Source organism: Pinus tabuliformis, chromosome 5_1 (genome assembly GCF_031772625.1).
Source record: "Pinus tabuliformis cultivar Carrire ecotype Pingquan chromosome 5_1, CPIR1, whole genome shotgun sequence".
NCBI lineage: Eukaryota > Viridiplantae > Streptophyta > Pinopsida > Pinales > Pinaceae > Pinus > Pinus tabuliformis.
The window spans coordinates 953,499,769-953,513,284 of NC_142305.1; positions in this window are offsets into that span (position 1 = coordinate 953,499,769).

A 13,516-nucleotide genomic window follows, 5' to 3' on the forward strand; every position below is an offset into this window, starting at 1 on the left:
ATAACGCATATATTTTCGAGTCTGGATTTTCCATCACTCATCACAATCGGCAAAGGAACCAACACATATGCAAAGATGCTTTGCAGACCTGCCGGGACTTATAAAATGCAACATATAGTTCTTCGGGTCCAACCCATCATCGCAAATCGCAATCGGTGATTCCCTGGTGATAACATAAATGCCCATTACATTTTTTTCAATTGCGATTAACTGCATCGCTAACACACACACACACACATATATAGGGTCTAGCTCCATATAACCATTTATATAGCAATTTGATTTGTTCATATAATGACCTTGGCTACACCGGGGCCGATTCTTTTACACTTTTTTCTTTTGCGATTTTGATATATAATAAAAAAAATACTTCATTTCCCTTAGAATCTGCGGATGTAAAGAAAATAAGGGAGCTTCATTAAGGTTGAACCCCTGCAGTGATTTTTAGACCACGCATTGTGATAAAAGTGATAAATAAGCTTAAACACAATATAAGCTACAACATCTAGCTCCACCTGGGGATAGTGCTTTTGCCACAAAAGCACTAAGAACCACAGATCAATGCCTTCTCCTCGGGCATGGAGTCATACATTGCTTCGCCAAACTTAACTGTGTAAAAATTTGTACAGTGAACCCACGCCAATATCTGTAGTGATAGGATGCTTGTGCTTTGATAGCAAAATATTGAGAATCGTAGATCAATAGCCTTAGTTGGGCATGGAGTCCAAAACTATGAAAACCCTGAAATTTGACAAACTGAAATTTAACATTCTTGAAGTCTGAAACCTCTGCAAAGCAGTTGGAAAGTCACCCTTATTCATCAACTAAGATTAAACTGAAGCACTGCAACTAGAACCAAATGCTCAACACCTGAGCTTATTTATGTACAAATTCCTACATATGTACATGATTGATCTCCATCAGGTGAAGTCATTCTTCGAACAGTACCAGGTTAGCATTTGAGTGCTTAATCTAGAACCATTCCACCAGCGAATCTTGAAAAAACAATTCATTCTGAGTTTCCCCTGAGTTCCAATGTTGTGATCCTGAATGTGTTCATCCTATGAAACCTTCCCTGAGTCAACAACCACATCATTGGGGTTAGAAACCCTTTCAAGGGGAACAAGTCCCTTTGGAAAAATATTATCCTTCAATTGAAAAATCTTCTGATTAGCTATTGAATCTTTTAAACCACTGATTTCTGCAACTTCTGTTGTTTCTTCTTTATCCTGATCAATTTTTGTGCCCTGAAACTCCTCAACTATAGTAAAAAATTCTTTAATCTGCTAATCATCTTCAAAAGCTTGCCAATTTTTAACATTATCAGGAACAGAGGGTCTGTGTCTCATCCCTACCTCATATCTTAGTCTTGGATTAATAGGAGGCTTGAAAGTACTAGCAGCCACAGCCAATGAATCTGCTAATCTATTCTCATTTCTTGGAATAAATTGAATGTTAAAAGCTTCAAAAAAATTCTCAATCAAATCCCATACCTCATTTTTGTATGCCCTAAGCCTAGGGTTCTTTGTTTGGAAATGATCTTTTATTTGCTTAATAATCAGCTCTGAATCTCCAAAAGCAGAAATTGACTTAACTCCCATTTGTTTAGCTGTTTGTAGATCAATAATCAAGGACTCATATTTCCACCACAATGTTTGTTGCCTCAAATTCTAATTTAAAGGAACAAGTGAACATATTACCTCCAGGCACAACTAGAAGAAAACCAACACCTGTTCCTTCCTTGGAATAAGCTCCATCAAAGAAGCATTTCCACACTCCTCCAGTTTGCAGCTCTATAATTACATTGGTTGAAGCAAGCTGCTTCTGATTATCTTCAGCCAGCTCTGCATTATCATGCAACATGAAACAAGCAAAGTCATCCTTCTCCTGGCTATATACAGGTGAATTACCTGCTCCATTTTCTGTAATTGTTTTTACAAATCTAGTTTCTCTATATAATCTCCTCCCTTCCCCACCAAAAGTCGGTATAACAGCATATATAAAATCTAGTTTCAAAACACCACCCAATTTAGCCCCCCAGGACCTAGATAGAAGCATTCCAAATCTAGCAGGGATATTTGTTACTACTACATCCATGACCAAGCTTCTAACTGGAATTTCAGCTAGTGACACTGCCAGATCCTTAATGACCCCAAGACACTTGACTTTATTTGAATCAAAAGAATACAAGTCCCTAGAGGGTTTGGTAACTTGTAGATTTAGTTGCTTCATTATTGACAAAGGCATAAGATTGTGTGAAGCTCCCAAATCAAACATACAATTATGTAAGAGGAAGTCATGGACCAATAAGGAAATATAAAAAGGAGGTATTGAAGGGTCTACTTCCTCTACATGTGGACCAAAAACCACTACTGGTTTGTCTTCCTGCAGATTTACAGTGTCATTTATAATCTCATTTTTTTTCAAATTAACAAACTCAACAATATCCTTTTGATAAATAGGTATTTTTGTCAATTTTGTAAGAGGAACCTGAATTCTTACCTTTTCCAACTCCTTAGTAAGACTAAACAAGTGACCCTGTTTAGCAGTCCTTTCGTTCTCCTCTTCACCTTTTTTCATGTCTGGGATTACTTGAGGAATTGAAACAAGTTTCTCCAAAGGAATTTTTCCAGTTTGATCTTGAGAAGACTCACCTTGAAGTATCTGCGTCTTTCCATTTGCATTCTATTGCTGCTTTCCTTTATTCACTTGTTTTGCATACTGAGATTCTTGTGGAGTCGCCTTTGGTGAGTAAGTTGAAACTTGCAGCTCACTTTCATTTTCTTGATTTCTTGATCTCTTCCTCAATCTCAAGTCATATTTCTTATGTAGTTCAGCCTGCATAAAATTAGAGAATTGCTTCCAATATTCATCAATTTTATTTTCATCATAATGGCATATGTTTCATCATATTCATACTCTTCTCCTTCAATACCAAGTTCATCTTCATCTACTGCATATAATGTAGAAATTTGATCTTCAGGATGCTCTTGTATTTCAACACGATCTTCCTCTATATATAATGGTGCTTGAATCTGATATTGATCTTTTCTTCCTCTCTGCAAAATTTGCAAAGGTTGTCTTCTGTATTGGGGATTAAAGCTCTTATTATATTGTGTTTGTTTCTGAGAATTTTTATTTCCTAACTCTAACTTATTTAACTTATCTAACAAAGTTTTAATTACATTACACATATCCTCCAATGCTTGACTTTGAGAGGATTCTATCTTTGCCTTTCCCTTGTCTTGGATCGGTTGTGTTTCTGGTGCTTTTCCTGCAGCGACCAGATTTGCTTCTATCTCTAATGCATCTGTTTGGATCTGAACAAGGCTTGGAGATCTTGTTTCCCTTAATGTGAATCCAAAATTTGATTCAAAAGCCCCTGCAAAAGTTATTTTTGCACCAGCAGGAGGAGGCTTAATCTCCACTGGAAGACTATTGTACAATTTGTTAAACCTTCTGACAAATTCGACCACAGTTTCATCAGACTTCTTCTTTATGGCATTAAACTCTGTTAATGAATACCCATGGTCTCTTTTTTCTCCCCATTTCTGCATGAATAAACATTCCATCTCTTCCCAAGAAGGAATAGAATTAACAGGAAGTCCTTTAAACCATTTCCTTGCTTCTCCTTCCAAGGACTGAACAAAAAGTCTTAGAATAACATCTAAATGTTCAACGTTTAGGCTGTCTTCAAAATTGCAAAATACTGATACATGATTCTCTGCTACTTGTTCATCTTCCCCTGTAAAACGAGGAAGAATTGTGAGGTAATCATGTGGCATTTGACTAAATGGTTGTGGCAGTTGAAGGGGTGCATACCTATTCATCAAGAATGCAGGTGCTGCCATGTTTATTGAACGTTGATTACCAACAGATGTGGAACCTGATTGAGAAGTAAATGGAGTGTGCAAAGGTGGTAATATGACTATTGGTTTAGGTTGAATAATTATAGCAGGTAAAGTAATAGACTCTAAAGATTGCTCTTAACAGTTAGGTTTCTGAAATAAAGATGATGAAAAAGATGACTCTTTATTAGATGAATGTTCGGATAAGTTGCTGCCTGATGCAGACAATGTAGGAATTGGTGTAATTGGGATCTTAGACTTTCCAACCCTCCTATAAACTAGCCTTTCAGGATCTGAAAGGGCTTGAACCTTCTGTTGTGAAGTGTCTGATCTTGTATGGGGTCTTCTTGAAGCAAGAGTTATTGCTTTGATTCAAAACAGTCAAGTATTTCCTCCTCACTGAACAACCAGAGGAAAATATTGAAAAACCCAGGGAAAAGTGTTCTTGTCTTCTATCCCCGGCAGCAGTGCCAATTAATGTTGTATCTTAAGAAACCAATTTCCTAGCTGTGAAGAAATTGTGCTTAAGACATTAATGATTATTTTTTGTTGTCACTTATTTGTCACTTTATTGTTTGTTGTATTCTTAAATGAAGGACCTGGAAAACTTGGTCTTTAACCCTTAATACATATGTGACCGGAAAATCTCAGAATGCCATTTGTTGCTAGATATAAATGATGAATGAAGAAAGCTTGAAGGAGAAGTTTAAGATAATATGCTGCTTAACACAGAACCTACTATCCGTCACTTAGAAGAATTATGAAAATGAGAACTGAATCATAGACAATAGGCTGCTTGACACAGAAACTATTATTTGCGACCCTTGGAGAAGTTAAAGATAATATGATGCCTTACACAGAAACTATTATCTATAACTTAGAAAGGAAGATGAAAAATTCAAGTATAGGAGCGCTCTTTTAAGGGATTTTAACTTTATCTACATAAGCAAATAAAGGCCTGCAAATTCATGACTATACTTGAAAGAAGAAAACATAAGATGACACATGACAGAGAAGTTACAAAATTATACCTAACAATTCATGGAAACTTCTGATTCTTTCATTAATCAACAACTATATCAGGAATACAGTGGCTTAGTCTTCAGGTTCTACAAAATCCGAACCCCCCTTCTCTGTAAATTTTCCTCTTTTTATACATTGTGAAATAGTTGCTGATCTCTGAAATTGTCAAACTACTAAAACTGTTTCTCTAACTATATGAAGTAAGAATTATTACAAAATATTACACAGAGGGTAAAGACATCTCAAAGAACATAAAATAACAGAAAATAAATGAACATGACAATGACTGCTGGCTTTTCGGCTCTGTTAATCGGCTCTTGAATTCTTCTGTAGATGCTTTAATAATGATTAATTCGCTTTATCCATAATAAACAGTGTTTGACTTTGACTTGTGCATAAATCTGGGCTTACGCATGTATTGGGCACACTTTAATTGGCCAAAACACAATTGAACCGCACTAATTATCTTCCTTTGAATTTGCCTCTAACATTGATTTTTCCCGCAACCTTTGATTATTATGGAACTCAAAAAGAATTAATTATGCTTCATAAACCTACCAGATCCACCCGCTCAATACTCCATTGACTTCGTATTGCAAATCGCAATCAGTGCCTTCAATTGATATATCAATACAAAACTTAACGACATGCGACATAACAGACGCGCCGAAAGAATTAAACATAATATATACCATATCGGGTCCAGCATGTCACAAATCGTAATCGGCATAACCATATACATATACATAAAGCGTTATGCGATATCACGGACCCAGGTCCGGATTTTCCATCACTCATCGCAATCGGCAAAGGAACCAACACATATGCAAAGACGCTTTGCGGACTCGTCGGGACTTATAAAATGCAACATATAGTTCTTCGAGTCCGGCCCATCATCGCAAATCGCAATCGGTGATTTCGTGGCGATTGTGATTAATTGCATCGCTAACACACACACACACATATATATTGGGTTTGGCTCCATATAACCATTTATATAGCGATTTAATTTGTTCGTATATCGACCTTGGCTACACCGGGGCCGATTCTTTTACACTTCTTTCCTTTGCGATTTTGATATATAATGAACAAAATACTTCATTTCCCTTAGACTCTGTGGATGTAAAGAAAATAAGGGAGCTTCATTAAGGTTAAACCCTTGCAGTGATTTTTAGACCACGCATTGTGATAAAAGTGATAAATAAGCTTAAACACAATATAAGCTACAACAGGAAGGATACTCCATTTTCAATGTGGGAGACATTGAAGGACCTCTACCAGAACAGTAACGACCAAAGGAGATTGGCACTCAAGGATAAGCTTCGAAGAATCAAGATGGAGAAGGGTGATACTATTTCCACATATCTGAACAAGCTCACCACCTGCAGAGATGAGCTTGGCAGTGTGGGAATAACTACTGTCGATGAAGATATGGTGAGCCTCGCTCTCCTTGGTCTTCCAAAGAGTTGGAATAGCTACCAGGACTCTGTGAATGGAAGGGATAAACTGCCGGATTGGGAACGACTGTGGTCGGATCTTATGCAGGAGGAGATCAGGAGGAGCACGCGAGATGGTTCTTCATCCAAGGATGATGATGAAGAAAATATGGCCTTAGTGAGTAAGGCAAGGAAAGGGAAGGGGAAGGCTTCCCATTCCAAATTGAATTCTTCTCATGGAGGGAATAAGGGTGACAAGTCCAAAGTGAGATGCTTTAACTGTCACGAGATGGGACATTATGTGACTAATTTCCCATCAAAGAAGTCTAAGAAGGGATCCTCGGAAGGATCGGAAGGTGAGGCATTAGCCTCTTAGCTTGAAATGGACTTTAGCCTCATCGCATGCATGGTGTCATCAATGATGGGTTGTGTTTGGTATCTTGACAGTGGAGCCTCATTCCACATGACCGGTGATAAAATTTTATTCAGTGCCTTGGAGGAGAAAGACCTCAAGATGAGCATAGAGATGGGTGATGATGGAAGGTATAGTGTTTTAGGAATGGGCACGGTTGCTTTTTAGAGGGAGCATGGAGCTCCTCTCACCTTGACAGATGTGATGTATGTGCCTGGACTGAAGAAGAACTTGGTATTGGTCGCGATGTTGGAGGACAAAGGCTATGATGTTGTCTTCAGTAAAGCAAAGGTGTTCCTAAGACACATAGCCACGGGTCAGACCAAGAGGATAGGGATTCGAGTGAAGAATCTCTATAAACTAGAGGTAGATGATTGTGCAGCATTGAGTACGAAAGCAGAATTGGTGCAAAGCCAAGACATTGGCGAGTTGTGGCATAGGCGGTTGGGAATTTGCATCATGGGGCTTTGAAGATAATGCAGCAGATATCTACAGGACTTCCCAAAGGTAAACTTGAGCAAGTTGACACATGCAAAGGTTGTACCTTGGGAAAGTACACCAAGTCTTCCTTTCATGATTGAGAGAGTCGAGCAAAGGCTATATTAGAGCGAGTTCATATTGATGTGTGTGGACCATTATCGACAGCATCCACAATGAAGCAAAGGTATTATGTGATTTTCATTGATGATTATTCTCGTAAATGTTGGATTTATTTCATGCAGAAGAAGGACCAAACCTTCACAAAGTTTTGTGAGTTCAAAGCTTTGGTCAAGAAAGAGTCAGGGAAGAAGATCAAGGCCTTGAGAAGCGAAAACGGTGGAGAATATGTCTCTCAAGAGTTTAAGGACTTCTGTACAGCAGAAGGAATTAAAAAAGAGTTGACGACACCTCATAACCCACAACAGAATGGGGTTGCCGAGCGGAAGAACAAAACTATTGTAGGGGCAGCATTGGTGATGCTACATGACCAAGGCCTACCACTTCATTTGTGGGCTGAGGCATGCAACACAACGGTCTATTTTCAGAATAGAAGCCCGCATCACATACTTGGGATGAAGACACCAGAGGAAGCTTTCTCCGGTAAGAGACCAAATGTGGGTCACTTTAGGATCTTTGGCTCATCGGTATATTGCCATGTGACAAAGGATGCACGGAAGAAGCTTGAGCTGACAGTAGAGTTGGGGATACTTGTGGGGTACACTGCTACACCTCACAACTATCGGGTGTACTTTCCTACAAGCCGGAGGACAGTGGTTCGCAGAGATCTCAAGTTTGATGAGCAGAAGGCCATGCGAGTTTCCCTTGAAGGGGAGCTCCAACTAGAGGCTATGGAGGAACTGTTGGTTCCTAAGGAGGAGGAGCCCTAGACTGATGCGGAGCAGCTGCATGCAGAGGTTCCAGCAGTGGAGACATCCACTCAAGCAGAGTCTTCTAGAGATGGATGAAAGTGCACAAGAGAAGCTGACAGATTGTTGCAGGATGCGAGAGAGAATGTGGTAGCACCATCTTCTCAGTGCAGGTAGAGGAGGTCACCTGAGAGGTACACTGGATACATGGCCCTTGCTGGGGAATGTGTTGAGACCGAGCCATCTTCCTTTGAGGAAGCAGTGCAGCAGCCGATTTGGGTTGATGCTATGGTGGAGGAGTATGAATCCATAGTTCGTAACAGTGTTTGGGACATGGTTCCAAGATTGGAGATCAAGTCAGTTGTGAGTTCCTATTGGCTTTACAAGGTAAAGCAAGCTGCTAATTATGAGAGGATCATGTTGCTATAGTATATTTCGACAGAGGAGCAAGATGCTGACATTTTGACAAAGGCATTGTCAAAGTGTAAATTCGAGTTCCATAGAGACAGGATCGGGGTAGCAGATAATCCTTTTCTTGTTGAGAGGGAGTGTTGAAATGTGGCAACAAGAATATTCCAATTTTAATTTATCCTTGAATTAAATTGTGAATTAAAATCGAATTTAGTCTTAATAGCTACTTGGAAATAATTAATTAAGTTATGTTGACTTAATTAGTTGGAGAAAGTCAAGTTAGAAGTCTTTCTGAAGTCATGCAAGAGTTATCCCTTAAATTAAGGAGATAAGCCTTGAATTAAGGAGATAAGATTGAGTTATATTTGAGTTGTAATTAGTTAACTCAGTTTACTGAGTTAAGTCCAGTTAAATTAGTTCCAAACTGTTTGAGGAACTAATAGAGAATTAACAGTGAGTTGATGCATGCATGCACTCAACTAGTGTACTTCATTTAACTAAAGATTCCCTCATAAAAAACGCATGCATGTCTATTTTGAGAAAGACCCAGTTGAGATTAAAGTCAAAGACAATGTACTATTAGTTGCATGTGTTTTATTATAAAGAAAAATCATGCATGCAGAAGGAATAATTCCTCAAGGATTGCGCAGTTCTGATAGTGTGTGAGATCAGGTGATCATCCACTGGGTGAATGAGTTTTCCACTTTGTTGAAGGAGAATCATCCTAGAGGAATTGCGCAAGGAAATAGGAGCTTGGAGGGTAGAGAGGAAGGCTTGTGAGATGCGAAGATTGCCTGTGAGCATATGTGAGGATTGTACTGAGAGCTAGCTAGCTGTGAGAGCTAAGGCTTTGTATAATTCCTATTTATTTCCACCATGTATGATAATACAGATAGTGGGGTTTTTAGCTGAGGCTTTCCCCAAAGTATTTTCATGTGTATTGTGCATTGATTCTTCTTCTTTTGGTTATATTGTTCAGCTCGATCTTAAAGCTTCCGCAAATTGATAGTAGAAGTAGGTTATAGTATTTTTCTTTGATGTATATTGCATTATCGGGTTAACCTACAATAGATTTTCTACAACAAGTACAACTAGCATTCATGTGATGGATGGAAATTCCTGAAAGAAACATGATGAGGAAGAAGTAGCCATATGACGAAGGTTCCAGATATTATCAAGAGGGCCACTTTCCATGAAGAAAGGAATGAAATAACGAACCAAGAAGGAAAGTGATGGGTGGCTAATGCCCTACAAGGAAGAAGATCAACTAAGTTTCACGACATTAAGGAGAGAAGTTGATCAAGCAGCTGCAGGACCCACGAAGAAGAAGTTGTTGATATATAGAAGAGTCCCTAGCTAAGAGGGAGCTTTGATAGGTCCCTGATCAAGAGGGAGTTTGTATTAAATCACCCCTTATTACAAAGGAGTGACAATTGTGTTTTTCTCTTTCATGTGTCATGCACTAGACCAGGACTAACATCCGTAAGTCTAGATGAATGCCACGAATGGAAATGCAGACACATGATAGAAACATCATTCTTGTCTTCACCTGGGAAGAAAGAATGGAGGGTTGGGTAATCATCTAACATCTGATACTCTTTGAGGATGTGTAGGGCATCCAAGACAAGAGTAGGAAAGAGGACCGATATTCTTTGAGGGTTGGGAACCCAAGATAAGAATAGTCCTAGAAGTTCATACTCAGTGAACACCCGGGTGGGTATGGACCTTGAGAGACAATGACGAAGGTGTCTATAAATCATTGGTCTTGCCAGCATTGTAGCTTATGGTCTCGTAGGGAGATGGAGTTGTTAGTCAAGGCCTTGCACTATAACAATGTTCATTGATATGATGCTATACAAATGGGATTACCAATCCGATTCTTCTTACGAGAAATTCTTCAGATTCAGAATGACCAAGTACCATCATGAATACCTCCATAGTTAAGAGGGAGTGTTGAAGAAAATGTAACTAGGTTTGGTTTTCATTGTAATTATGATTTTTGTAAAACAAGAAAATAAATTTATTATTCCTTGCTGCATGGGTTTCATGAGAAAGAGGTTTTATAGATGGCTCCCATTGAGAGCCTTCGGATTTATATTTAGGTAAAAGAGTAAAAGTCATGAATAAGGAGCTCTTCTTGAGCATATGTAAAATGTATACAAGCCTAGATCAGCCCTCCAAGACCAATCACAATCGTCCAAAACAAGCACAAATATTTTTGCAAGCAAAATGATAAGGAGAACATCAAGTCGGCCTCAAATATATATACAAATGCCATGTCGACTCATTTAAAAGACACAACGGTTCACTTGTTAAAGTCGACTAAAAAATGGAGACATGACCACTATTTATACCTAGCTGGGGTATCCACAAAAACTCAGTGAAGAACTCGGTTTCTCTGAGATTTTTGGAGGTTAGTTACAGGGTCTGAAATCCAAATTATAGGAATGTAAAGAACTTTGCATAAGCCTCCGCAACTTCGCATATATCTCTCTGAGATCTCGGTCATGTTAATAGGCACACAAATCTCGGATGAAGAAGTACATTATTTTCAGTTAGGAGAAGGATCCATGTGGTTTCGGATAGGCATTACATGGGTAAACACTCTCAACATAATCCCACAATCTCGGTTAAGAAGGACCTCAGTAATCCCACAATGATGTATTCTAGGCATAGTCATGACAAGTAAATTTTATCAAGTTCTAGGGCCTCCATGGTAATGATCTAAGAGAAGAATGGAGATATGGTGCAACAACTATGTTCTCCTTATTGTGATGAATATCTCAGTGAATGTGCGTAAATGATGAACTCATTGAAGCAGCATTGTTGATGATAATCTCAATAGTAAGAAGAAGTATTGGTGACTTGGTCTTAGAGTGGTCTACTAGGTCAAGGGTTATGGTATTGGTGTTCGTCAATTGGAATCTCTATAAGAAGAATTTTGTGCGGGTTTTCCTCTCCACGAGGGAGAGGTTTTGGCCCTAGAAGAAAGCCAAACATCTTATGTTCTTGTCTCTTTGTTTTGGTAGTAGTTTGATGGAGTAAACACACACACTAATAATAATAAGAAGATTAAGCTAAGATAAATTGTAAAATCACTTCACAAATTGTTATCAAACCTAGAAGGATCCTACTAATACTAATTGCCCTAGATTCTTAAACTTGGAATCAGAGCTAAGGTGTAGAAGTCAAAGGAAGGGAAACAAAAGAGACATACAAGGATCAATCCTCAAAAAGGGCATCAAACTAAGGTTAATGGTTTTGTCAAGAGTAAAGGATCAAGTCTACAGCAAGCAGTCTACATCAGCAAAGAACCTTTTCTCCATAGTCATCATCAAAAAGGTCACCAAAAACCTTATCAATATGACTACAAAGCAAGATAACTTAAATTCAAAGATTATCATCTTTGAGAAGGTCGAAAATCTTAGAAGTAGTCCTAACATACACTACAACAAAAGGAAAACGTTGTACCTTTCACAGTCTCGGTGCTAGCCTCAAATTTGGGTGTCATTACAACCCATGTCATACCACAACAATCTTAATGACTAAAGCAGTTTCGATGATTGGTATTGAACAATGCTCGAAGACCACAAAGATATTTGCTCATGCTAGTCAACTCAAGCAAGGTTCTACTCCAACAAGGAGCATTGCAACAATGTTACAATTATATACAATCACAACATACATTACAACAATATCACTTAGGAAGGAGAACACAATGTCACATCTCTGGTGGACATCATGACAGTGCTCTCAAAATTCTTAATTTCGATTCCATACCCTAACAAGCAAGGAATCAAATAACCTCAACATATCATAAAAGGCAGTAGTGCTTGGTGTTGAACAATGCAAGGAAGTCTCAAGAAGGTTCCAGAATTCTATTGTACCAAGCAGCTCAAGCAAGAATCTCATTGAAGGAGATCATTCAAGAAAGCATCAAGGTGAAGATTTCATCTTCAAATGACAAGTAAGTATATTTTCATTCAATATTCAAGTTTGGTTAAATGACTTCATGATTGCAAGGAAATCTATGAATTGGATGGGTTATCAAGATTCCTCGCATGAAGAAGGAGAATAGACATAGTCCTCTAAGTAGCTGAAGTCATCAAAAGGTCTCCTTTGAATTCATGAAAAGGGATATTTATGAAAGATTCCCTCACATAGCAAAAATTGGAGACATCAAAGTGATGTAGATGATAAAATCATTCTCTTAAGGTGCAATAAAGAAGGTCAAATGAAATCTCATCTACATGAAAGTAAAAAGGCATCAAAGGATGTAGGATATATTCACAAGGTCTTATATATAAGATCTAGAAATGAAGACAACCATCATTGATGCACTAGAAAGGTAACAAATATCCATGAACAAGAAGGTTACCTCATTCAACAACTTGTAGTCTCTATGCAAGATAGAGAAGGACAAGTTGATGGCAAAAATATTGAAGGTTAAAAGAACTCAACCATGTGCATAAAAAGGAAGGCAAGGTTGGTCCTCAAGCAAGACAAAATAAGTATAGTTAATATTAAATGCTATAGAAAGATTTTTGAATCTCATATCACTGAAAATGGAGGAAGCTGAAGAAAAGGGCCAAGGAAAGAGGGAGTAACAAATCTCTCCTATGAGTAAGATATTATCCCTCACAAAAAGATATTATCATAAGCTCCTGGATCTTGTGTTATAAGATATGACAATGATAATAAGATGCATCATGGCATCATGGAAGCATTAGAAGCAAGAGCTCGTGACATCACCATGGGAATCATGAATGACAAATGGGACAAAATCCATGATAGTCAAACATGAAGGATATAGCTCTTGGGAATCTCATTGAACATTGAAGGAAATACAGATGTCATCTAGGACAAGGCTCATCATACATCAAGGCAAAAAGGAAACATCTTCCAGATGGGGATATGCAAGATCCTCAAGGTTCTCTGATGGAATCCTCACCAAAGTGTTCACTAATCTAGAGAGGAAGCAAGTGTTTCATCAGGAACTCCAACTTATGGAACTCATGAGATGATGGTGTGATGACATGA